Genomic DNA, 23,730 nt, shown 5'->3' on the forward strand with positions numbered 1-23,730 from the left:
GAAAGGACGGTGTACGTCCTTTCAAGATATCATGTGCCAAACGAAGCCCTTTTGGCAAATGCCATCATTATCTCCAGGCAGGCATTGCTGTTTGAAGGGTGACATCTCAGCCAGAAGGCAGAGGCTGAGCTCCTCTTGTGGCACCAGCTCCCAAAAGAAGCCAAGAAAGGGAGCTGGAACAACAAACCACCCCAACGCCCAGGAAAGCGTTCTTCACGACAGAAGGCTAGAAAATGACCCAACAACCTTGTGGCCCAGAACCCCTCTAGAAAAATCACTGTTCCATAAAAAAGAGAAACACATGGGAAGTTCCAAGGAGAGGCAATGCCCACGGCCAGTGTACTTTAGAGACGGCCTGACCGCTCCGGGGAAGACACGCACCGACGGAACCCCTTGGGAAACAGCAGTGATAGTCCTCACCGTCGTAAGGGTTTCCTCTGGGGACAACCTGCCCTGGGCACCACATGAGGGAGCAGACCGGCTTCTCTTCCTCTGCCCCCACACCATTCACTCATGAAGGCAGCTCAGGTGTTCTCATGCCCTGCCTGCCTGCCTGCCTGCCTGGCTCATCCGTGAGCTGTGCCCACCTCCAGGGCAGGACTCCACCTTCTCCTCTCTGTGTACCGTGAATCTGCACACAGTGGGCTTTCAGAACCTTAGGAGACTTGAGCCATTCCCACTCGAGCCAGAACCCTCCCCAGGAAGGAAAACAGCTGTGGAGTCATTTTGGCCCCAGCACTGGTTCCCAAACCCTGGCGGCTCCTACAGCCTCTACGGTGTGAAGAGGGAGGTCCCTTCTGACAGAGCTTTCCGGCTGTCAGATCTAAGCTGTTGTTTCACTGTCAGCTGTGTCTCTTCCGTTGCAGCCAGGTGGGCCACGCTGCTCCAAAGGAGCTCACAAGCTGAGTTGCAAGGGAGGTATTGAGAGGACAGGGATGGCTACAACGTGCTGCAAACTGAGTGAGGGTCCCCACAATCCTCAGCAAAGGTCTGTGGCGTGCAAGTGGGGAGTAGAGGGCCCCCAAGTTCCAAAGGAAGGGAGGTACTCGGGAGCTAAAGCCCTTGGCTGCTTTGGTAGCAGCTGCAGATGGCAGCTCGTCCACAGTGCACTTCGAATGAGGTCATATGAGCGGGACTCGGGAAATGGCTCCGAAATCCAGAGAAAGGGGTCAGGGTATGTGGGAATCCGGCGGGGGTGGGGGGTGGATGAAGGAAGGTGTCCTTCCTCTCTCCAGTTCAATTTGGTTTGGTGAGTCTCAAAGCTACCAGATGGCACTTCCCAAGTCAGGCCCCCGCAGGAATCAGGGTGGGCTGCGTGCCTCGGCCCCTGCCTCAGGGACAAGCCACACCAGTGGCCTCCCTGAGCTCAAATGGCCGGATCTGGGGGTTCTGTCTGGGTGCACACCTCCTTGCTGTGGCCAAGTTCCCCCCTTCTCTGAGCACCAGCTTCATCCTCTCGAATGAGGACATCGATTGCTACCTTGGCACGTTACTCTCTTCATCCTGTGAAGACTCATTAGGCTTATCCTACAATTACTAGCTGGCCGGAAGAGATATCTCCTGAATCCAGATTAAGCGGGAGTCTCCCAGGCTCATCTGGCATGTCTTCCCTGAAGTCTGCCAAAACCCACACCCTTGCATTTCCAGGGACTCCCCTTAGCCAGCTTGGCAGAAAACCCAGCATGGTTCAAACAAGCTGACAGACAAGCGGGAGAGGACTCACGGGCAGACGGCCTCCCTCAGGTCTCGGGTGGAGCTCTGGGACCACAGCAGCAACGGGCCATCCCAGCCCCTGGGCTCAGCAGTGCCCTCATTCTCAGGCCGGCGGCTCTGCCCTGAGGGGAGCAGGAAGGTCACCAACTGCCGCAGGCGGACCTCAAGCCCCTCCCACTGCTGGAGCCTGACCTCCCCCGGCCCCACCCCTTCCCCTACCCCAGCAGGACGAGAGCTCGTCTTCCCCTGGCTTCCAACGTGAGGCCCGACCCTGGGCCCCGATTGGGCACTGCCCCAGTCCGGAGCCAATCACAGTGGCCAGGGAGGTGGAACGCACCGATTGGCCAGGGCCAGGTCATGTGACCATGCTCCCCAGGAAACTCAAATATTACCAAGATTCCCTAACAAACCAATGAACGAAATTATCCAGTAAAGGCAAACCGAACTTTTTAATGAGGCCAAAGTGACAGAAAAAAAAAAAAAAAGCTTCACAATGAACTGCTCAAGGAAGCTACTAAATAAACTTTCAGAAAAGTTAAGTAGTTTTTTTTTTTTTTTTAATAGGGTGACGGAGAGCTATACCTTTCCCATCTATGTGAATTTAGGTTTAAACTAGATTTCCCTTGGCTATTATATAAGACAAAAAAGCCCACATCACCCCCTTTCACTTCCCCCACCCCCAAAAAGGGTTTTAGTCTATTGAATTTTTGTGTCCTCAGTTGTGTCTGATTCACGGCAACTCACGAACTCTACACAGCCAGGCTCTTCCGTCCATGGAATTCAGGGCAATTTTTTTCTGTCACAGTAAATGCCCACCCTGGGTGATCCAAAGGCAAGGGCTCAGAGGATCCTGAGAGACTAACTCCTTTCAGCTGAGCACAAAGCTGGCTCCTCACTGGGATGCCTGTGGCCTGGGGCTCCCAGAGGGGAGAGCAGCACTCGCCCCACCGTGTGGTCACTGCTGGAAGTGCAGGCTGCTCCTCACTCCCCCTTGACAGTGTCCCTGAGGGCAGAACAGTGTGAATCTACTCAAGGTGGAAACGCAAACTCCGATGCAACCAAACTTCCCACAAGGTCTCCAAAACCACTCAGGAACAGGGAATTGGAAACTGCAGGGCATGACATGAATGCAGATGGAGACTTGACACCTTACATCGAGTTCACTTCCAGTTATCCCTAGACAAAGTTTCCATGAAAACTTGTCACAAATCTAGAAGAACAATGAGCAGAAACCGGACACGTGCTTTGAGTCTTCACACACAAAACTAAAAGGCAGTCCACAAAACAACCCAGAGAATACAGTGGACTTTGCAAAATCAAAGATATCTACTGTGGGAAAGACCTCATGACAAAAGCAAAAGACAGGTCATACATCGCGAGATGAATGAGTGGAAACACAAAGCTTCTCAAGGATGTGTCTCCAAACAGACAAAGAACACCAACACAACAAGCCTGTGAAAACTAGGGAAAGGTCTGAAGGGACACCAGACTGAGGAAGACACACACAGAGTATCCCGGATGATGTCCAGCACAGAGGGCCTGAAGAAACAACAGTCTAGTTGCACTCCCTCGGGCCTGTGTGACCCTGGATGAGGCCTCTGTTTCCCGGTGGCTCTGAGAGATGGACAGGGAGGAAGGGGAAGAGAAATCACTTGCATTTCTAATACTCACAGCAAAGTCTTCCAATGAGAAGGGAATTATCACCCCCACTGACAATGCCATTCACTGAAGTGATACCCACGAGTCCATCTAACCCAGAAGGGAAGGAAGGACCTGTTCTCACAAAACGGCGAGAGATGGAAGAAGGAAGATCAAGCCCACACCAATCGCTGCAAAGAGAAGCTGTGCTCAGGGCTTGAAAGAATTCCTATTGGGAAAATGATGTCACAGCCCCACAAGGCAATCCACAGCTTCGATGCTATTCCTCCCAAAATGCCAATGCATTTTGGCACCGAACAAAGAATTGCAACAGGGGTTTCGGAAACAGAAAAGAGCCTAAATTGTCAATACAATCCGACGAAAAAGCCCCGATACGGACATCCAAGGTTGTGTGAAAGGAAATTAGACGAGCAAACTAGGATCCTCAGGAGAGTATCGGAGAAGGCGATGGCGACCCACTCCAGTACTCTTGCCTGGAAAGTGCCCTGGACAGAGGAGCCTGGTAGGCTGCAGGCCATGGGGTCGCGCAGAGTCAGACACGACTGAAGTGACTTAGCCGCAGCGGCAGCAGCAGGACAGTATGCTATTGGGAATACAACAACACACACAGATCCAGATCGATGGAATCAAGTTGAGGGTCCAGAAACAAACCCCGGCATCCATGGTCAACTCGTCTCTGACACAGAAGGGGAGAATATCCAAATGGGAACAAGAAAGCCTCTTCAATCAATGTCCATGGGAAAACCAGACAGCTACATCTGAAGAACGCTATTGGTTTTGATCTCACACCACCTCAATATCGGGGAAAACCCTCACCCTAAAGGCTGATGTCATGAGATAGCTAGAAAGAAGCGTAGGTCAAAGGCTCCTTAACATCAGAGTCTCCTTGCCATTTGCTGGGCGGAGGTAGAAATGGGTCTCTTCAAGTAAGGGAAAGAGGGAAACGAAGTACACCAATGGGTTTCCATCCAATGGAACCTCTTCACAACAGAGAAGCTAAGCATTCACAAATGCAAAAGATAGGAAACGGAACATGAGAGACTCCTTGCAAGTGGTGTATCTGAGAAGGGGTTCATATGGAAAGAGACGAAGAATGCACAGCACTCAGATTCCAAGAAACACCACCACCACCCTTGACCCTTCCCCCATGACCAACTCCGACCTAAAGCCTTTCTCTCCCTCTAACCTATCCCTAAAACATAACCCTCATCTAATCATATACATGTGCATTCCTAGCATCCATCCATCCACACACGAGAGAGAAAGAGGAAGACACAGACTGAATCGAGAAAGGAAAAGAGAGGGACACAGCCAGAGAGAGACACGGAACCAAAGAGAGGAAAGGAGTCGATGGCCCAGACTTTTCATCACTCTGTCTCGAAGGTAGAAGCAATGACAGCGCCCATCCACCCCAGAAGGGGGAAAAGGACGGAAGGTTTGGAGAGGAAAAGACAAGAACCCAGGGATCCATTAGAAGCTCAGCCACCCGCAGAAGCCGAGCTGGGACACTTGAACAGAATCTCAATGCAAACAGAGGACCAGAAACTTGGCTACTCTTTTCTATAAGAGAGGGAGACCTTCGAGTCTTCCTTTCGGTGCTCCAACTTGGATGCGGGGTCTCAAAACAGTCAGGAGGGGGAGTGCCTTTTCCTGGGTTCCACGGCGCATCCAGGCCTCGTTCTGCCCCATTCTGTGCTGTGTCAGCCCTGGATGGAGTCTTTCTTTCTGAAGTCTCAGCGCACAAGCTCCACGTGATATCGGCCCCAGGTGGAAAGGCATGGAGCTGCTCGTAGGCCGCCAGACCTAGGAAACAGATGGGAGAATGACCCCCTCTCTGCAGATGGAGAGACTGGGGAAACCCTGAGGGGCATATGCTTGTCCAGGGCCACACCACTTATGAGAAGAAGGAGCCTGGTCTGAGAGCAGCGGGGTCCTCGGAGCTCAGGCCCTGGCTGCACCCAGGCCTCCCCAGGGCTGTGGGCTGGGCTGTGTGGCTGTCACTGTGCCTGCACATGGCCTAAGGGGGGTGGTCGAGCAGTCAGAAACCCAGAGATTCCCTTGGGAAGTTTTGGGGAAGGGACCTCAGCACGAACCCCAGGAAATGATGTCACCTGCCGGCAACAGAACCCAACAGAACCCGCAACCCGGGTATCCAGGCCTCCAGAGCGGAGAGGAGCCCCCAGCCAGATCACTTGCTGCCAGGATGTTCTGCTGTTTGCCCCTGCCCAGAGCCCGGGGCCGCAGGAGAGCTCACAGGCAGTGTGCGTGGGCACCCTGTCGACGTTGGCTCAGGGCACCCCCGAGAGGCCTCTGGCCCTTTGCCCGGAGAAACAGAAAGGTAACACGGGGAGCCCCAGGCCGGGCCAGGCCACCTCTCCCATGCCACCCGGAAACACCGGGTCCTTTGCCTGTGTGTGTGGATGCGGGTTTCTCGGGGTGTGTCTCCCTCAAGGAAGCCCAGGCGGATGTGGGGTCAGAAGCCTGCGGACAAGTTGTGTCCACACCCCAGGGGAGAGCAGGCTGGGTGGGATGGGGAGAGTGCGGGCAGCGCCGGCCGCCCAGGCTGACCTCACACCCTCAGGTGGGTCTCTTTCCTCCCGGGTGGGGATGTGAGCAGACACACGTCTCTGACCCTTCTGGGAAGAGAAGTTCGAGCAGGCAGAAGCAGCGGCTCCACTGGCCGGGCCCAGCTCGGAAAACTCCCAGCACGGCTGGCTGACGGTCACTGTCGTTGCAGAGCTTCCCACGTGATGAGGCCGAGGACGGGGACACCCCGTCCACCTCCTGGAGGGAGGGGTCGGAGCACCACCCCCCCGCCCGTGAGGCCCAGTGCAGGCTCCAGGTGAGCGTGCCCACGGAGGCATCAGCCCCACCGGGGGCGAAGCGGAGGCGGGGAAGGCCTGCTGCCGAGACACCGCCCAGGATACACCCGGCGGCCCAGTCTGAGGCTGCCACGGAGCTCAGCACACCCGGCTCCGACCCAGAGTCCCGAGAACCCCGGCCTCTGAGGCAGCAGGAGGACCTGGAGCCCAGCACGCCAGAGCACAGAGGTGAGGACGCTGGGGCTGGTGCACGGGAGTGTGTGGGGAGGGGGTGCTGAGCTACACAGGGACGAGTCCCCGAAAGATGCTGCTGGGCCTGCAGCAAGCGCTGGCCTCACACCCCCACCCCCATCTTGCACACTTCAGTCCCAAAAGACATCCGACGCTGGGTATTCTTTGGGAATCTCTTGGAAGCTTTCTGTCCCGGGATACGCACATGCCAAGGCTGGCCTGTGGGTAAACTTTGCTTCTCCCCCAGCTCTAGCACTGGCCTCCAACTGGAACCAGGCTCCACTTCCCAGACCTGTCCCTACAGAGGTGGTGGCTCCAGGTGCAGGACCCAGGAATCCACCGAGGGCAGATGGAGAACCGAGACTTGCCCTCGCAGAGACACCAGGCCAGCTGGGTACTGGCCAGCACACCGGGCAGATCGGATCTCCGTGCCTGCAGGACCCCCAGCTCCAGGCACTGATGTCCCACCCCCTCAGCGAGAACCTCCACCTCCACGTGCACCTGTACCTGCTCGGGCTTTGGCAGGAGAACCCGAGGCAGAGGAGGAGTCACCGCCTCGGAAGGGAGAGCCTGCCCTGGCTCCCGCGCAACACCCAGACGCCGACGATGACTCACCCGCCCCTGCAGGAAGAACGAGCCCCCGCTCTGGACAGAGACCCAGAGCCCTTGCCGGAAACACCACGTCCAGGGCAGCGGTCGGCTCTGCAGCCTCCATCCCTGTCTGCTCACCGTGGACGCCGGCAGCTCGTTCTGCCCCCAGGGGACATGGAGTTCCTTTCCCCTGAACTGCTTTGCATTTGGTTTGTTTCCACCTTTCTGGTGATGTTTTATTGTTTGTATGGTTTCGTGTATTTCTGTTGGTTAAGTTGGGATTAGTAAACTTTTTCATCATTGTTGCAATTTGGGAACACTGTTGTGTAACTCTGGTGATACTGTGTTACCATCACCACTTTGTAGTTGCAGACCCCTTCCATCTTTATGCCCCACCCGCCAACAAAGCCTGGATTCAAGGCAAGCACGCCCTGTTCATCCCTCCCCCCCGATCCTGAACACAATTTCATCTTTTCTTTCTGCATTCCTTCCTATATTCTTGGTGTCCCCAATCAATGCCTCTCAGTGAAATGACTGAAGGAGTTTTTTTCGGACTCTCCACCTACTGTAAGACTCCATTGGAGAGTTCTCATTTTTATGTCCTTTGAAGTAGCCTTTGATAGCTGAAAGGACGGTGTACGTCCTTTCAAGATATCATGTGCCAAACGAAGCCCTTTTGGCAAATGCCATCATTATCTCCAGGCAGGCATTGCTGTTTGAAGGGTGACATCTCAGCCAGAAGGCAGAGGCTGAGCTCCTCTTGTGGCACCAGCTCCCAAAAGAAGCCAAGAAAGGGAGCTGGAACAACAAACCACCCCAACGCCCAGGAAAGCGTTCTTCACGACAGAAGGCTAGAAAATGACCCAACAACCTTGTGGCCCAGAACCCCTCTAGAAAAATCACTGTTCCATAAAAAAGAGAAACACATGGGAAGTTCCAAGGAGAGGCAATGCCCACGGCCAGTGTACTTTAGAGACGGCCTGACCGCTCCGGGGAAGACACGCACCGACGGAACCCCTTGGGAAACAGCAGTGATAGTCCTCACCGTCGTAAGGGTTTCCTCTGGGGACAACCTGCCCTGGGCACCACATGAGGGAGCAGACCGGCTTCTCTTCCTCTGCCCCCACACCATTCACTCATGAAGGCAGCTCAGGTGTTCTCATGCCCTGCCTGCCTGCCTGCCTGCCTGGCTCATCCGTGAGCTGTGCCCACCTCCAGGGCAGGACTCCACCTTCTCCTCTCTGTGTACCGTGAATCTGCACACAGTGGGCTTTCAGAACCTTAGGAGACTTGAGCCATTCCCACTCGAGCCAGAACCCTCCCCAGGAAGGAAAACAGCTGTGGAGTCATTTTGGCCCCAGCACTGGTTCCCAAACCCTGGCGGCTCCTACAGCCTCTACGGTGTGAAGAGGGAGGTCCCTTCTGACAGAGCTTTCCGGCTGTCAGATCTAAGCTGTTGTTTCACTGTCAGCTGTGTCTCTTCCGTTGCAGCCAGGTGGGCCACGCTGCTCCAAAGGAGCTCACAAGCTGAGTTGCAAGGGAGGTATTGAGAGGACAGGGATGGCTACAACGTGCTGCAAACTGAGTGAGGGTCCCCACAATCCTCAGCAAAGGTCTGTGGCGTGCAAGTGGGGAGTAGAGGGCCCCCAAGTTCCAAAGGAAGGGAGGTACTCGGGAGCTAAAGCCCTTGGCTGCTTTGGTAGCAGCTGCAGGTGGCAGCTCGTCCACAGTGCACTTCGAATGAGGTCATATGAGCGGGACTCGGGAAATGGCTCCGAAATCCAGAGAAAGGGGTCAGGGTATGTGGGAATCCGGCGGGGGTGGGGGGTGGATGAAGGAAGGTGTCCTTCCTCTCTCCAGTTCAATTTGGTTTGGTGAGTCTCAAAGCTACCAGATGGCACTTCCCAAGTCAGGCCCCCGCAGGAATCAGGGTGGGCTGCGTGCCTCGGCCCCTGCCTCAGGGACAAGCCACACCAGTGGCCTCCCTGAGCTCAAATGGCCGGATCTGGGGGTTCTGTCTGGGTGCACACCTCCTTGCTGTGGCCAAGTTCCCCCCTTCTCTGAGCACCAGCTTCATCCTCTCGAATGAGGACATCGATTGCTACCTTGGCACGTTACTCTCTTCATCCTGTGAAGACTCATTAGGCTTATCCTACAATTACTAGCTGGCCGGAAGAGATATCTCCTGAATCCAGATTAAGCGGGAGTCTCCCAGGCTCATCTGGCATGTCTTCCCTGAAGTCTGCCAAAACCCACACCCTTGCATTTCCAGGGACTCCCCTTAGCCAGCTTGGCAGAAAACCCAGCATGGTTCAAACAAGCTGACAGACAAGCGGGAGAGGACTCACGGGCAGACGGCCTCCCTCAGGTCTCGGGTGGAGCTCTGGGACCACAGCAGCAACGGGCCATCCCAGCCCCTGGGCTCAGCAGTGCCCTCATTCTCAGGCCGGCGGCTCTGCCCTGAGGGGAGCAGGAAGGTCACCAACTGCCGCAGGCGGACCTCAAGCCCCTCCCACTGCTGGAGCCTGACCTCCCCCGGCCCCACCCCTTCCCCTACCCCAGCAGGACGAGAGCTCGTCTTCCCCTGGCTTCCAACGTGAGGCCCGACCCTGGGCCCCGATTGGGCACTGCCCCAGTCCGGAGCCAATCACAGTGGCCAGGGAGGTGGAACGCACCGATTGGCCAGGGCCAGGTCATGTGACCATGCTCCCCAGGAAACTCAAATATTACCAAGATTCCCTAACAAACCAATGAACGAAATTATCCAGTAAAGGCAAACCGAACTTTTTAATGAGGCCAAAGTGACAGAAAAAAAAAAAAAAAGCTTCACAATGAACTGCTCAAGGAAGCTACTAAATAAACTTTCAGAAAAGTTAAGTAGTTTTTTTTTTTTTTTTAATAGGGTGACGGAGAGCTATACCTTTCCCATCTATGTGAATTTAGGTTTAAACTAGATTTCCCTTGGCTATTATATAAGACAAAAAAGCCCACATCACCCCCTTTCACTTCCCCCACCCCCAAAAAGGGTTTTAGTCTATTGAATTTTTGTGTCCTCAGTTGTGTCTGATTCACGGCAACTCACGAACTCTACACAGCCAGGCTCTTCCGTCCATGGAATTCAGGGCAATTTTTTTCTGTCACAGTAAATGCCCACCCTGGGTGATCCAAAGGCAAGGGCTCAGAGGATCCTGAGAGACTAACTCCTTTCAGCTGAGCACAAAGCTGGCTCCTCACTGGGATGCCTGTGGCCTGGGGCTCCCAGAGGGGAGAGCAGCACTCGCCCCACCGTGTGGTCACTGCTGGAAGTGCAGGCTGCTCCTCACTCCCCCTTGACAGTGTCCCTGAGGGCAGAACAGTGTGAATCTACTCAAGGTGGAAACGCAAACTCCGATGCAACCAAACTTCCCACAAGGTCTCCAAAACCACTCAGGAACAGGGAATTGGAAACTGCAGGGCATGACATGAATGCAGATGGAGACTTGACACCTTACATCGAGTTCACTTCCAGTTATCCCTAGACAAAGTTTCCATGAAAACTTGTCACAAATCTAGAAGAACAATGAGCAGAAACCGGACACGTGCTTTGAGTCTTCACACACAAAACTAAAAGGCAGTCCACAAAACAACCCAGAGAATACAGTGGACTTTGCAAAATCAAAGATATCTACTGTGGGAAAGACCTCATGACAAAAGCAAAAGACAGGTCATACATCGCGAGATGAATGAGTGGAAACACAAAGCTTCTCAAGGATGTGTCTCCAAACAGACAAAGAACACCAACACAACAAGCCTGTGAAAACTAGGGAAAGGTCTGAAGGGACACCAGACTGAGGAAGACACACACAGAGTATCCCGGATGATGTCCAGCACAGAGGGCCTGAAGAAACAACAGTCTAGTTGCACTCCCTCGGGCCTGTGTGACCCTGGATGAGGCCTCTGTTTCCCGGTGGCTCTGAGAGATGGACAGGGAGGAAGGGGAAGAGAAATCACTTGCATTTCTAATACTCACAGCAAAGTCTTCCAATGAGAAGGGAATTATCACCCCCACTGACAATGCCATTCACTGAAGTGATACCCACGAGTCCATCTAACCCAGAAGGGAAGGAAGGACCTGTTCTCACAAAACGGCGAGAGATGGAAGAAGGAAGATCAAGCCCACACCAATCGCTGCAAAGAGAAGCTGTGCTCAGGGCTTGAAAGAATTCCTATTGGGAAAATGATGTCACAGCCCCACAAGGCAATCCACAGCTTCGATGCTACTCCTCCCAAAATGCCAATGCATTTTCGCACCGAACAAAGAATTGCAACAGGGGTTTCGGAAACAGAAAAGAGCCTAAATTGTCAATACAATCCGACGAAAAAGCCCCGATACGGACATCCAAGGTTGTGTGAAAGGAAATTAGACGAGCAAACTAGGATCCTCAGGAGAGTATCGGAGAAGGCGATGGCGACCCACTCCAGTACTCTTGCCTGGAAAGTGCCCTGGACAGAGGAGCCTGGTAGGCTGCAGGCCATGGGGTCGCGCAGAGTCAGACACGACTGAAGTGACTTAGCCGCAGCGGCAGCAGCAGGACAGTATGCTATTGGGAATACAACAACACACACAGATCCAGATCGATGGAATCAAGTTGAGGGTCCAGAAACAAACCCCGGCATCCATGGTCAACTCGTCTCTGACACAGAAGGGGAGAATATCCAAATGGGAACAAGAAAGCCTCTTCAATCAATGTCCATGGGAAAACCAGACAGCTACATCTGAAGAACGCTATTGGTTTTGATCTCACACCACCTCAATATCGGGGAAAACCCTCACCCTAAAGGCTGATGTCATGAGATAGCTAGAAAGAAGCGTAGGTCAAAGGCTCCTTAACATCAGAGTCTCCTTGCCATTTGCTGGGCGGAGGTAGAAATGGGTCTCTTCAAGTAAGGGAAAGAGGGAAACGAAGTACACCAATGGGTTTCCATCCAATGGAACCTCTTCACAACAGAGAAGCTAAGCATTCACAAATGCAAAAGATAGGAAACGGAACATGAGAGACTCCTTGCAAGTGGTGTATCTGAGAAGGGGTTCATATGGAAAGAGACGAAGAATGCACAGCACTCAGATTCCAAGAAACACCACCACCACCCTTGACCCTTCCCCCATGACCAACTCCGACCTAAAGCCTTTCTCTCCCTCTAACCTATCCCTAAAACATAACCCTCATCTAATCATATACATGTGCATTCCTAGCATCCATCCATCCACACACGAGAGAGAAAGAGGAAGACACAGACTGAATCGAGAAAGGAAAAGAGAGGGACACAGCCAGAGAGAGACACGGAACCAAAGAGAGGAAAGGAGTCGATGGCCCAGACTTTTCATCACTCTGTCTCGAAGGTAGAAGCAATGACAGTGCCCATCCACCCCAGAAGGGGGAAAAGGACGGAAGGTTTGGAGAGGAAAAGACAAGAACCCAGGGATCCATTAGAAGCTCAGCCACCCGCAGAAGCCGAGCTGGGACACTTGAACAGAATCTCAATGCAAACAGAGGACCAGAAACTTGGCTACTCTTTTCTATAAGAGAGGGAGACCTTCGAGTCTTCCTTTCGGTGCTCCAACTTGGATGCGGGGTCTCAAAACAGTCAGGAGGGGGAGTGCCTTTTCCTGGGTTCCACGGCGCATCCAGGCCTCGTTCTGCCCCATTCTGTGCTGTGTCAGCCCTGGATGGAGTCTTTCTTTCTGAAGTCTCAGCGCACAAGCTCCACGTGATATCGGCCCCAGGTGGAAAGGCATGGAGCTGCTCGTAGGCCGCCAGACCTAGGAAACAGATGGGAGAATGACCCCCTCTCTGCAGATGGAGAGACTGGGGAAACCCTGAGGGGCATATGCTTGTCCAGGGCCACACCACTTATGAGAAGAAGGAGCCTGGTCTGAGAGGAGCGGGGTCCTCGGAGCTCAGGCCCTGGCTGCACCCAGGCCTCCCCAGGGCTGTGGGCTGGGCTGTGTGGCTGTCACTGTGCCTGCACATGGCCTAAGGGGGGTGGTCGAGCAGTCAGAAACCCAGAGATTCCCTTGGGAAGTTTTGGGGAAGGGACCTCAGCACGAACCCCAGGAAATGATGTCACCTGCCGGCAACAGAACCCAACAGAACCCGCAACCCGGGTATCCAGGCCTCCAGAGCGGAGAGGAGCCCCCAGCCAGATCACTTGCTGCCAGGATGTTCTGCTGTTTGCCCCTGCCCAGAGCCCGGGGCCGCAGGAGAGCTCACAGGCAGTGTGCGTGGGCACCCTGTCGACGTTGGCTCAGGGCACCCCCGAGAGGCCTCTGGCCCTTTGCCCGGAGAAACAGAAAGGTAACACGGGGAGCCCCAGGCCGGGCCAGGCCACCTCTCCCATGCCACCCGGAAACACCGGGTCCTTTGCCTGTGTGTGTGGATGCGGGTTTCTCGGGGTGTGTCTCCCTCAAGGAAGCCCAGGCGGATGTGGGGTCAGAAGCCTGCGGACAAGTTGTGTCCACACCCCAGGGGAGAGCAGGCTGGGTGGGATGGGGAGAGTGCGGGCAGCGCCGGCCGCCCAGGCTGACCTCACACCCTCAGGTGGGTCTCTTTCCTCCCGGGTGGGGATGTGAGCAGACACACGTCTCTGACCCTTCTGGGAAGAGAAGTTCGAGCAGGCAGAAGCAGCGGCTCCACTGGCCGGGCCCAGCTCGGAAAACTCCCAGCACGGCTGGCTGACGGTCACTGTCGTTGCAGAGCTTCCCACGTGATGAGGCCGAGGACGGGGACACCCCGTCCACCTCCTGGAGGGAGGGGTCGGAGCACCACCCCCCCGCCCGTGAGGCCCAGTGCAGGCTCCAGGTGAGCGTGCCCACGGAGGCATCAGCCCCACCGGGGGCGAAGCGGAGGCGGGGAAGGCCTGCTGCCGAGACACCGCCCAGGATACACCCGGCGGCCCAGTCTGAGGCTGCCACGGAGCTCAGCACACCCGGCTCCGACCCAGAGTCCCGAGAACCCCAGCCTCTGAGGCAGCAGGAGGACCTGGAGCCCAGCACGCCAGAGCACAGAGGTGAGGACGCTGGGGCTGGTGCACGGGAGTGTGTGGGGAGGGGGTGCTGAGCTACACAGGGACGAGTCCCCGAAAGATGCTGCTGGGCCTGCAGCAAGCGCTGGCCTCACACCCCCACCCCCATCTTGCACACTTCAGTCCCAAAAGACATCCGACGCTGGGTATTCTTTGGGAATCTCTTGGAAGCTTTCTGTCCCGGGATACGCACATGCCAAGGCTGGCCTGTGGGTAAACTTTGCTTCTCCCCCAGCTCTAGCACTGGCCTCCAACTGGAACCAGGCTCCACTTCCCAGACCTGTCCCTACAGAGGTGGTGGCTCCAGGTGCAGGACCCAGGAATCCACCGAGGGCAGATGGAGAACCGAGACTTGCCCTCGCAGAGACACCAGGCCAGCTGGGTACTGGCCAGCACACCGGGCAGATCGGATCTCCGTGCCTGCAGGACCCCCAGCTCCAGGCACTGATGTCCCACCCCCTCAGCGAGAACCTCCACCTCCACGTGCACCTGTACCTGCTCGGGCTTTGGCAGGAGAACCCGAGGCAGAGGAGGAGTCACCGCCTCGGAAGGGAGAGCCTGCCCTGGCTCCCGCGCAACACCCAGACGCCGACGATGACTCACCCGCCCCTGCAGGAAGAACGAGCCCCCGCTCTGGACAGAGACCCAGAGCCCTTGCCGGAAACACCACGTCCAGGGCAGCGGTCGGCTCTGCAGCCTCCATCCCTGTCTGCTCACCGTGGACGCCGGCAGCTCGTTCTGCCCCCAGGGGACATGGAGTTCCTTTCCCCTGAACTGCTTTGCATTTGGTTTGTTTCCACCTTTCTGGTGATGTTTTATTGTTTGTATGGTTTCGTGTATTTCTGTTGGTTAAGTTGGGATTAGTAAACTTTTTCATCATTGTTGCAATTTGGGAACACTGTTGTGTAACTCTGGTGATACTGTGTTACCATCACCACTTTGTAGTTGCAGACCCCTTCCATCTTTATGCCCCACCCGCCAACAAAGCCTGGATTCAAGGCAAGCACGCCCTGTTCATCCCTCCCCCCCGATCCTGAACACAATTTCATCTTTTCTTTCTGCATTCCTTCCTATATTCTTGGTGTCCCCAATCAATGCCTCTCAGTGAAATGACTGAAGGAGTTTTTTTCGGACTCTCCACCTACTGTAAGACTCCATTGGAGAGTTCTCATTTTTATGTCCTTTGAAGTAGCCTTTGATAGCTGAAAGGACGGTGTACGTCCTTTCAAGATATCATGTGCCAAACGAAGCCCTTTTGGCAAATGCCATCATTATCTCCAGGCAGGCATTGCTGTTTGAAGGGTGACATCTCAGCCAGAAGGCAGAGGCTGAGCTCCTCTTGTGGCACCAGCTCCCAAAAGAAGCCAAGAAAGGGAGCTGGAACAACAAACCACCCCAACGCCCAGGAAAGCGTTCTTCACGACAGAAGGCTAGAAAATGACCCAACAACCTTGTGGCCCAGAACCCCTCTAGAAAAATCACTGTTCCATAAAAAAGAGAAACACATGGGAAGTTCCAAGGAGAGGCAATGCCCACGGCCAGTGTACTTTAGAGACGGCCTGACCGCTCCGGGGAAGACACGCACCGACGGAACCCCTTGGGAAACAGCAGTGATAGTCCTCACCGTCGTAAGGGTTTCCTCTGGGGACAACCTGCCCTGGGCACCACATGAGGGAGCAGACCGGCTTCTCTTCCTCTGCCCCCACACCATTCACTCATGAAGGCAGCTCAGGTGTTCTCATGCCCTGCCTGCCTGCCTGCCTGCCTGGCTCATCCGTGAGCTGTGCCCACCTCCAGGGCAGGACTCCACCTTCTCCTCTCTGTGTACCGTGAATCTGCACACAGTGGGCTTTCAGAACCTTAGGAGACTTGAGCCATTCCCACTCGAGCCAGAACCCTCCCCAGGAAGGAAAACAGCTGTGGAGTCATTTTGGCCCCAGCACTGGTTCCCAAACCCTGGCGGCTCCTACAGCCTCTACGGTGTGAAGAGGGAGGTCCCTTCTGACAGAGCTTTCCGGCTGTCAGATCTAAGCTGTTGTTTCACTGTCAGCTGTGTCTCTTCCGTTGCAGCCAGGTGGGCCACGCTGCTCCAAAGGAGCTCACAAGCTGAGTTGCAAGGGAGGTATTGAGAGGACAGGGATGGCTACAACGTGCTGCAAACTGAGTGAGGGTCCCCACAATCCTCAGCAAAGGTCTGTGGCGTGCAAGTGGGGAGTAGAGGGCCCCCAAGTTCCAAAGGAAGGGAGGTACTCGGGAGCTAAAGCCCTTGGCTGCTTTGGTAGCAGCTGCAGATGGCAGCTCGTCCACAGTGCACTTCGAATGAGGTCATATGAGCGGGACTCGGGAAATGGCTCCGAAATCCAGAGAAAGGGGTCAGGGTATGTGGGAATCCGGCGGGGGTGGGGGGTGGATGAAGGAAGGTGTCCTTCCTCTCTCCAGTTCAATTTGGTTTGGTGAGTCTCAAAGCTACCAGATGGCACTTCCCAAGTCAGGCCCCCGCAGGAATCAGGGTGGGCTGCGTGCCTCGGCCCCTGCCTCAGGGACAAGCCACACCAGTGGCCTCCCTGAGCTCAAATGGCCGGATCTGGGGGTTCTGTCTGGGTGCACACCTCCTTGCTGTGGCCAAGTTCCCCCCTTCTCTGAGCACCAGCTTCATCCTCTCGAATGAGGACATCGATTGCTACCTTGGCACGTTACTCTCTTCATCCTGTGAAGACTCATTAGGCTTATCCTACAATTACTAGCTGGCCGGAAGAGATATCTCCTGAATCCAGATTAAGCGGGAGTCTCCCAGGCTCATCTGGCATGTCTTCCCTGAAGTCTGCCAAAACCCACACCCTTGCATTTCCAGGGACTCCCCTTAGCCAGCTTGGCAGAAAACCCAGCATGGTTCAAACAAGCTGACAGACAAGCGGGAGAGGACTCACGGGCAGACGGCCTCCCTCAGGTCTCGGGTGGAGCTCTGGGACCACAGCAGCAACGGGCCATCCCAGCCCCTGGGCTCAGCAGTGCCCTCATTCTCAGGCCGGCGGCTCTGCCCTGAGGGGAGCAGGAAGGTCACCAACTGCCGCAGGCGGACCTCAAGCCCCTCCCACTGCTGGAGCCTGACCTCCCCCGGCCCCACCCCTTCCCCTACCCCAGCAGGACGAGAGCTCGTCTTCCCCTGGCTTCCAACGTGAGGCCCGACCCTGGGCCCCGATTGGGCACTGCCCCAGTCCGGAGCCAATCACAGTGGCCAGGGAGGTGGAACGCACCGATTGGCCAGGGCCAGGTCATGTGACCATGCTCCCCAGGAAACTCAAATATTACCAAGATTCCCTAACAAACCAATGAACGAAATTATCCAGTAAAGGCAAACCGAACTTTTTAATGAGGCCAAAGTGACAGAAAAAAAAAAAAAAAGCTTCACAATGAACTGCTCAAGGAAGCTACTAAATAAACTTTCAGAAAAGTTAAGTAGTTTTTTTTTTTTTTTAATAGGGTGACGGAGAGCTATACCTTTCCCATCTATGTGAATTTAGGTTTAAACTAGATTTCCCTTGGCTATTATATAAGACAAAAAAGCCCACATCACCCCCTTTCACTTCCCCCACCCCCAAAAAGGGTTTTAGTCTATTGAATTTTTGTGTCCTCAGTTGTGTCTGATTCACGGCAACTCACGAACTCTACACAGCCAGGCTCTTCCGTCCATGGAATTCAGGGCAATTTTTTTCTGTCACAGTAAATGCCCACCCTGGGTGATCCAAAGGCAAGGGCTCAGAGGATCCTGAGAGACTAACTCCTTTCAGCTGAGCACAAAGCTGGCTCCTCACTGGGATGCCTGTGGCCTGGGGCTCCCAGAGGGGAGAGCAGCACTCGCCCCACCGTGTGGTCACTGCTGGAAGTGCAGGCTGCTCCTCACTCCCCCTTGACAGTGTCCCTGAGGGCAGAACAGTGTGAATCTACTCAAGGTGGAAACGCAAACTCCGATGCAACCAAACTTCCCACAAGGTCTCCAAAACCACTCAGGAACAGGGAATTGGAAACTGCAGGGCATGACATGAATGCAGATGGAGACTTGACACCTTACATCGAGTTCACTTCCAGTTATCCCTAGACAAAGTTTCCATGAAAACTTGTCACAAATCTAGAAGAACAATGAGCAGAAACCGGACACGTGCTTTGAGTCTTCACACACAAAACTAAAAGGCAGTCCACAAAACAACCCAGAGAATACAGTGGACTTTGCAAAATCAAAGATATCTACTGTGGGAAAGACCTCATGACAAAAGCAAAAGACAGGTCATACATCGCGAGATGAATGAGTGGAAACACAAAGCTTCTCAAGGATGTGTCTCCAAACAGACAAAGAACACCAACACAACAAGCCTGTGAAAACTAGGGAAAGGTCTGAAGGGACACCAGACTGAGGAAGACACACACAGAGTATCCCGGATGATGTCCAGCACAGAGGGCCTGAAGAAACAACAGTCTAGTTGCACTCCCTCGGGCCTGTGTGACCCTGGATGAGGCCTCTGTTTCCCGGTGGCTCTGAGAGATGGACAGGGAGGAAGGGGAAGAGAAATCACTTGCATTTCTAATACTCACAGCAAAGTCTTCCAATGAGAAGGGAATTATCACCCCCACTGACAATGCCATTCACTGAAGTGATACCCACGAGTCCATCTAACCCAGAAGGGAAGGAAGGACCTGTTCTCACAAAACGGCGAGAGATGGAAGAAGGAAGATCAAGCCCACACCAATCGCTGCAAAGAGAAGCTGTGCTCAGGGCTTGAAAGAATTCCTATTGGGAAAATGATGTCACAGCCCCACAAGGCAATCCACAGCTTCGATGCTATTCCTCCCAAAATGCCAATGCATTTTGGCACCGAACAAAGAATTGCAACAGGGGTTTCGGAAACAGAAAAGAGCCTAAATTGTCAATACAATCCGACGAAAAAGCCCCGATACGGACATCCAAGGTTGTGTGAAAGGAAATTAGACGAGCAAACTAGGATCCTCAGGAGAGTATCGGAGAAGGCGATGGCGACCCACTCCAGTACTCTTGCCTGGAAAGTGCCCTGGACAGAGGAGCCTGGTAGGCTGCAGGCCATGGGGTCGCGCAGAGTCAGACACGACTGAAGTGACTTAGCCGCAGCGGCAGCAGCAGGACAGTATGCTATTGGGAATACAACAACACACACAGATCCAGATCGATGGAATCAAGTTGAGGGTCCAGAAACAAACCCCGGCATCCATGGTCAACTCGTCTCTGACACAGAAGGGGAGAATATCCAAATGGGAACAAGAAAGCCTCTTCAATCAATGTCCATGGGAAAACCAGACAGCTACATCTGAAGAACGCTATTGGTTTTGATCTCACACCACCTCAATATCGGGGAAAACCCTCACCCTAAAGGCTGATGTCATGAGATAGCTAGAAAGAAGCGTAGGTCAAAGGCTCCTTAACATCAGAGTCTCCTTGCCATTTGCTGGGCGGAGGTAGAAATGGGTCTCTTCAAGTAAGGGAAAGAGGGAAACGAAGTACACCAATGGGTTTCCATCCAATGGAACCTCTTCACAACAGAGAAGCTAAGCATTCACAAATGCAAAAGATAGGAAACGGAACATGAGAGACTCCTTGCAAGTGGTGTATCTGAGAAGGGGTTCATATGGAAAGAGACGAAGAATGCACAGCACTCAGATTCCAAGAAACACCACCACCACCCTTGACCCTTCCCCCATGACCAACTCCGACCTAAAGCCTTTCTCTCCCTCTAACCTATCCCTAAAACATAACCCTCATCTAATCATATACATGTGCATTCCTAGCATCCATCCATCCACACACGAGAGAGAAAGAGGAAGACACAGACTGAATCGAGAAAGGAAAAGAGAGGGACACAGCCAGAGAGAGACACGGAACCAAAGAGAGGAAAGGAGTCGATGGCCCAGACTTTTCATCACTCTGTCTCGAAGGTAGAAGCAATGACAGCGCCCATCCACCCCAGAAGGGGGAAAAGGACGGAAGGTTTGGAGAGGAAAAGACAAGAACCCAGGGATCCATTAGAAGCTCAGCCACCCGCAGAAGCCGAGCTGGGACACTTGAACAGAATCTCAATGCAAACAGAGGACCAGAAACTTGGCTACTCTTTTCTATAAGAGAGGGAGACCTTCGAGTCTTCCTTTCGGTGCTCCAACTTGGATGCGGGGTCTCAAAACAGTCAGGAGGGGGAGTGCCTTTTCCTGGGTTCCACGGCGCATCCAGGCCTCGTTCTGCCCCATTCTGTGCTGTGTCAGCCCTGGATGGAGTCTTTCTTTCTGAAGTCTCAGCGCACAAGCTCCACGTGATATCGGCCCCAGGTGGAAAGGCATGGAGCTGCTCGTAGGCCGCCAGACCTAGGAAACAGATGGGAGAATGACCCCCTCTCTGCAGATGGAGAGACTGGGGAAACCCTGAGGGGCATATGCTTGTCCAGGGCCACACCACTTATGAGAAGAAGGAGCCTGGTCTGAGAGCAGCGGGGTCCTCGGAGCTCAGGCCCTGGCTGCACCCAGGCCTCCCCAGGGCTGTGGGCTGGGCTGTGTGGCTGTCACTGTGCCTGCACATGGCCTAAGGGGGGTGGTCGAGCAGTCAGAAACCCAGAGATTCCCTTGGGAAGTTTTGGGGAAGGGACCTCAGCACGAACCCCAGGAAATGATGTCACCTGCCGGCAACAGAACCCAACAGAACCCGCAACCCGGGTATCCAGGCCTCCAGAGCGGAGAGGAGCCCCCAGCCAGATCACTTGCTGCCAGGATGTTCTGCTGTTTGCCCCTGCCCAGAGCCCGGGGCCGCAGGAGAGCTCACAGGCAGTGTGCGTGGGCACCCTGTCGACGTTGGCTCAGGGCACCCCCGAGAGGCCTCTGGCCCTTTGCCCGGAGAAACAGAAAGGTAACACGGGGAGCCCCAGGCCGGGCCAGGCCACCTCTCCCATGCCACCCGGAAACACCGGGTCCTTTGCCTGTGTGTGTGGATGCGGGTTTCTCGGGGTGTGTCTCCCTCAAGGAAGCCCAGGCGGATGTGGGGTCAGAAGCCTGCGGACAAGTTGTGTCCACACCCCAGGGGAGAGCAGGCTGGGTGGGATGGGGAGAGTGCGGGCAGCGCCGGCCGCCCAGGCTGACCTCACACCCTCAGGTGGGTCTCTTTCCTCCCGGGTGGGGATGTGAGCAGACACACGTCTCTGACCCTTCTGGGAAGAGAAGTTCGAGCAGGCAGAAGCAGCGGCTCCACTGGCCGGGCCCAGCTCGGAAAACTCCCAGCACGGCTGGCTGACGGTCACTGTCGTTGCAGAGCTTCCCACGTGATGAGGCCGAGGACGGGGACACCCCGTCCACCTCCTGGAGGGAGGGGTCGGAGCACCACCCCCCCGCCCGTGAGGCCCAGTGCAGGCTCCAGGTGAGCGTGCCCACGGAGGCATCAGCCCCACCGGGGGCGAAGCGGAGGCGGGGAAGGCCTGCTGCCGAGACACCGCCCAGGATACACCCGGCGGCCCAGTCTGAGGCTGCCACGGAGCTCAGCACACCCGGCTCCGACCCAGAGTCCCGAGAACCCCGGCCTCTGAGGCAGCAGGAGGACCTGGAGCCCAGCACGCCAGAGCACAGAGGTGAGGACGCTGGGGCTGGTGCACGGGAGTGTGTGGGGAGGGGGTGCTGAGCTACACAGGGACGAGTCCCCGAAAGATGCTGCTGGGCCTGCAGCAAGCGCTGGCCTCACACCCCCACCCCCATCTTGCACACTTCAGTCCCAAAAGACATCCGACGCTGGGTATTCTTTGGGAATCTCTTGGAAGCTTTCTGTCCCGGGATACGCACATGCCAAGGCTGGCCTGTGGGTAAACTTTGCTTCTCCCCCAGCTCTAGCACTGGCCTCCAACTGGAACCAGGCTCCACTTCCCAGACCTGTCCCTACAGAGGTGGTGGCTCCAGGTGCAGGACCCAGGAATCCACCGAGGGCAGATGGAGAACCGAGACTTGCCCTCGCAGAGACACCAGGCCAGCTGGGTACTGGCCAGCACACCGGGCAGATCGGATCTCCGTGCCTGCAGGACCCCCAGCTCCAGGCACTGATGTCCCACCCCCTCAGCGAGAACCTCCACCTCCACGTGCACCTGTACCTGCTCGGGCTTTGGCAGGAGAACCCGAGGCAGAGGAGGAGTCACCGCCTCGGAAGGGAGAGCCTGCCCTGGCTCCCGCGCAACACCCAGACGCCGACGATGACTCACCCGCCCCTGCAGGAAGAACGAGCCCCCGCTCTGGACAGAGACCCAGAGCCCTTGCCGGAAACACCACGTCCAGGGCAGCGGTCGGCTCTGCAGCCTCCATCCCTGTCTGCTCACCGTGGACGCCGGCAGCTCGTTCTGCCCCCAGGGGACATGGAGTTCCTTTCCCCTGAACTGCTTTGCATTTGGTTTGTTTCCACCTTTCTGGTGATGTTTTATTGTTTGTATGGTTTCGTGTATTTCTGTTGGTTAAGTTGGGATTAGTAAACTTTTTCATCATTGTTGCAATTTGGGAACACTGTTGTGTAACTCTGGTGATACTGTGTTACCATCACCACTTTGTAGTTGCAGACCCCTTCCATCTTTATGCCCCACCCGCCAACAAAGCCTGGATTCAAGGCAAGCACGCCCTGTTCATCCCTCCCCCCCGATCCTGAACACAATTTCATCTTTTCTTTCTGCATTCCTTCCTATATTCTTGGTGTCCCCAATCAATGCCTCTCAGTGAAATGACTGAAGGAGTTTTTTTCGGACTCTCCACCTACTGTAAGACTCCATTGGAGAGTTCTCATTTTTATGTCCTTTGAAGTAGCCTTTGATAGCTGAAAGGACGGTGTACGTCCTTTCAAGATATCATGTGCCAAACGAAGCCCTTTTGGCAAATGCCATCATTATCTCCAGGCAGGCATTGCTGTTTGAAGGGTGACATCTCAGCCAGAAGGCAGAGGCTGAGCTCCTCTTGTGGCACCAGCTCCCAAAAGAAGCCAAGAAAGGGAGCTGGAACAACAAACCACCCCAACGCCCAGGAAAGCGTTCTTCACGACAGAAGGCTAGAAAATGACCCAACAACCTTGTGGCCCAGAACCCCTCTAGAAAAATCACTGTTCCATAAAAAAGAGAAACACATGGGAAGTTCCAAGGAGAGGCAATGCCCACGGCCAGTGTACTTTAGAGACGGCCTGACCGCTCCGGGGAAGACACGCACCGACGGAACCCCTTGGGAAACAGCAGTGATAGTCCTCACCGTCGTAAGGGTTTCCTCTGGGGACAACCTGCCCTGGGCACCACATGAGGGAGCAGACCGGCTTCTCTTCCTCTGCCCCCACACCATTCACTCATGAAGGCAGCTCAGGTGTTCTCATGCCCTGCCTGCCTGCCTGCCTGCCTGGCTCATCCGTGAGCTGTGCCCACCTCCAGGGCAGGACTCCACCTTCTCCTCTCTGTGTACCGTGAATCTGCACACAGTGGGCTTTCAGAACCTTAGGAGACTTGAGCCATTCCCACTCGAGCCAGAACCCTCCCCAGGAAGGAAAACAGCTGTGGAGTCATTTTGGCCCCAGCACTGGTTCCCAAACCCTGGCGGCTCCTACAGCCTCTACGGTGTGAAGAGGGAGGTCCCTTCTGACAGAGCT

The 23,730-nt window shown here is 55.0% G+C and overlaps 1 long non-coding RNA gene across 1 annotated transcript in view; it reads right to left on the reverse strand.

Annotated features, from left to right (window-relative positions):
- Positions 1-23,730, reverse strand: part of LOC145517947 (uncharacterized) — a 144,860-nt gene that overhangs the window by 74,253 nt on the left and 46,877 nt on the right. The window contains exons 14-19 of the long non-coding RNA XR_014062433.1: positions 20,231-20,456; positions 17,006-17,117; positions 12,591-12,816; positions 9,365-9,476; positions 4,950-5,175; positions 1,724-1,835 (exon numbers count right to left, since the gene is read on the reverse strand). This is a non-coding gene — a long non-coding RNA (uncharacterized LOC145517947). The remainder of the gene's footprint in view (positions 1-1,723; positions 1,836-4,949; positions 5,176-9,364; positions 9,477-12,590; positions 12,817-17,005; positions 17,118-20,230; positions 20,457-23,730) is intronic.

This window comes from Giraffa tippelskirchi, chromosome 8 (genome assembly GCF_054371585.1).
Source record: "Giraffa tippelskirchi isolate mGirTip1 chromosome 8, T2T-mGirTip1v1.2.pri, whole genome shotgun sequence".
Taxonomy (NCBI): domain Eukaryota; kingdom Metazoa; phylum Chordata; class Mammalia; order Artiodactyla; family Giraffidae; genus Giraffa; species Giraffa tippelskirchi.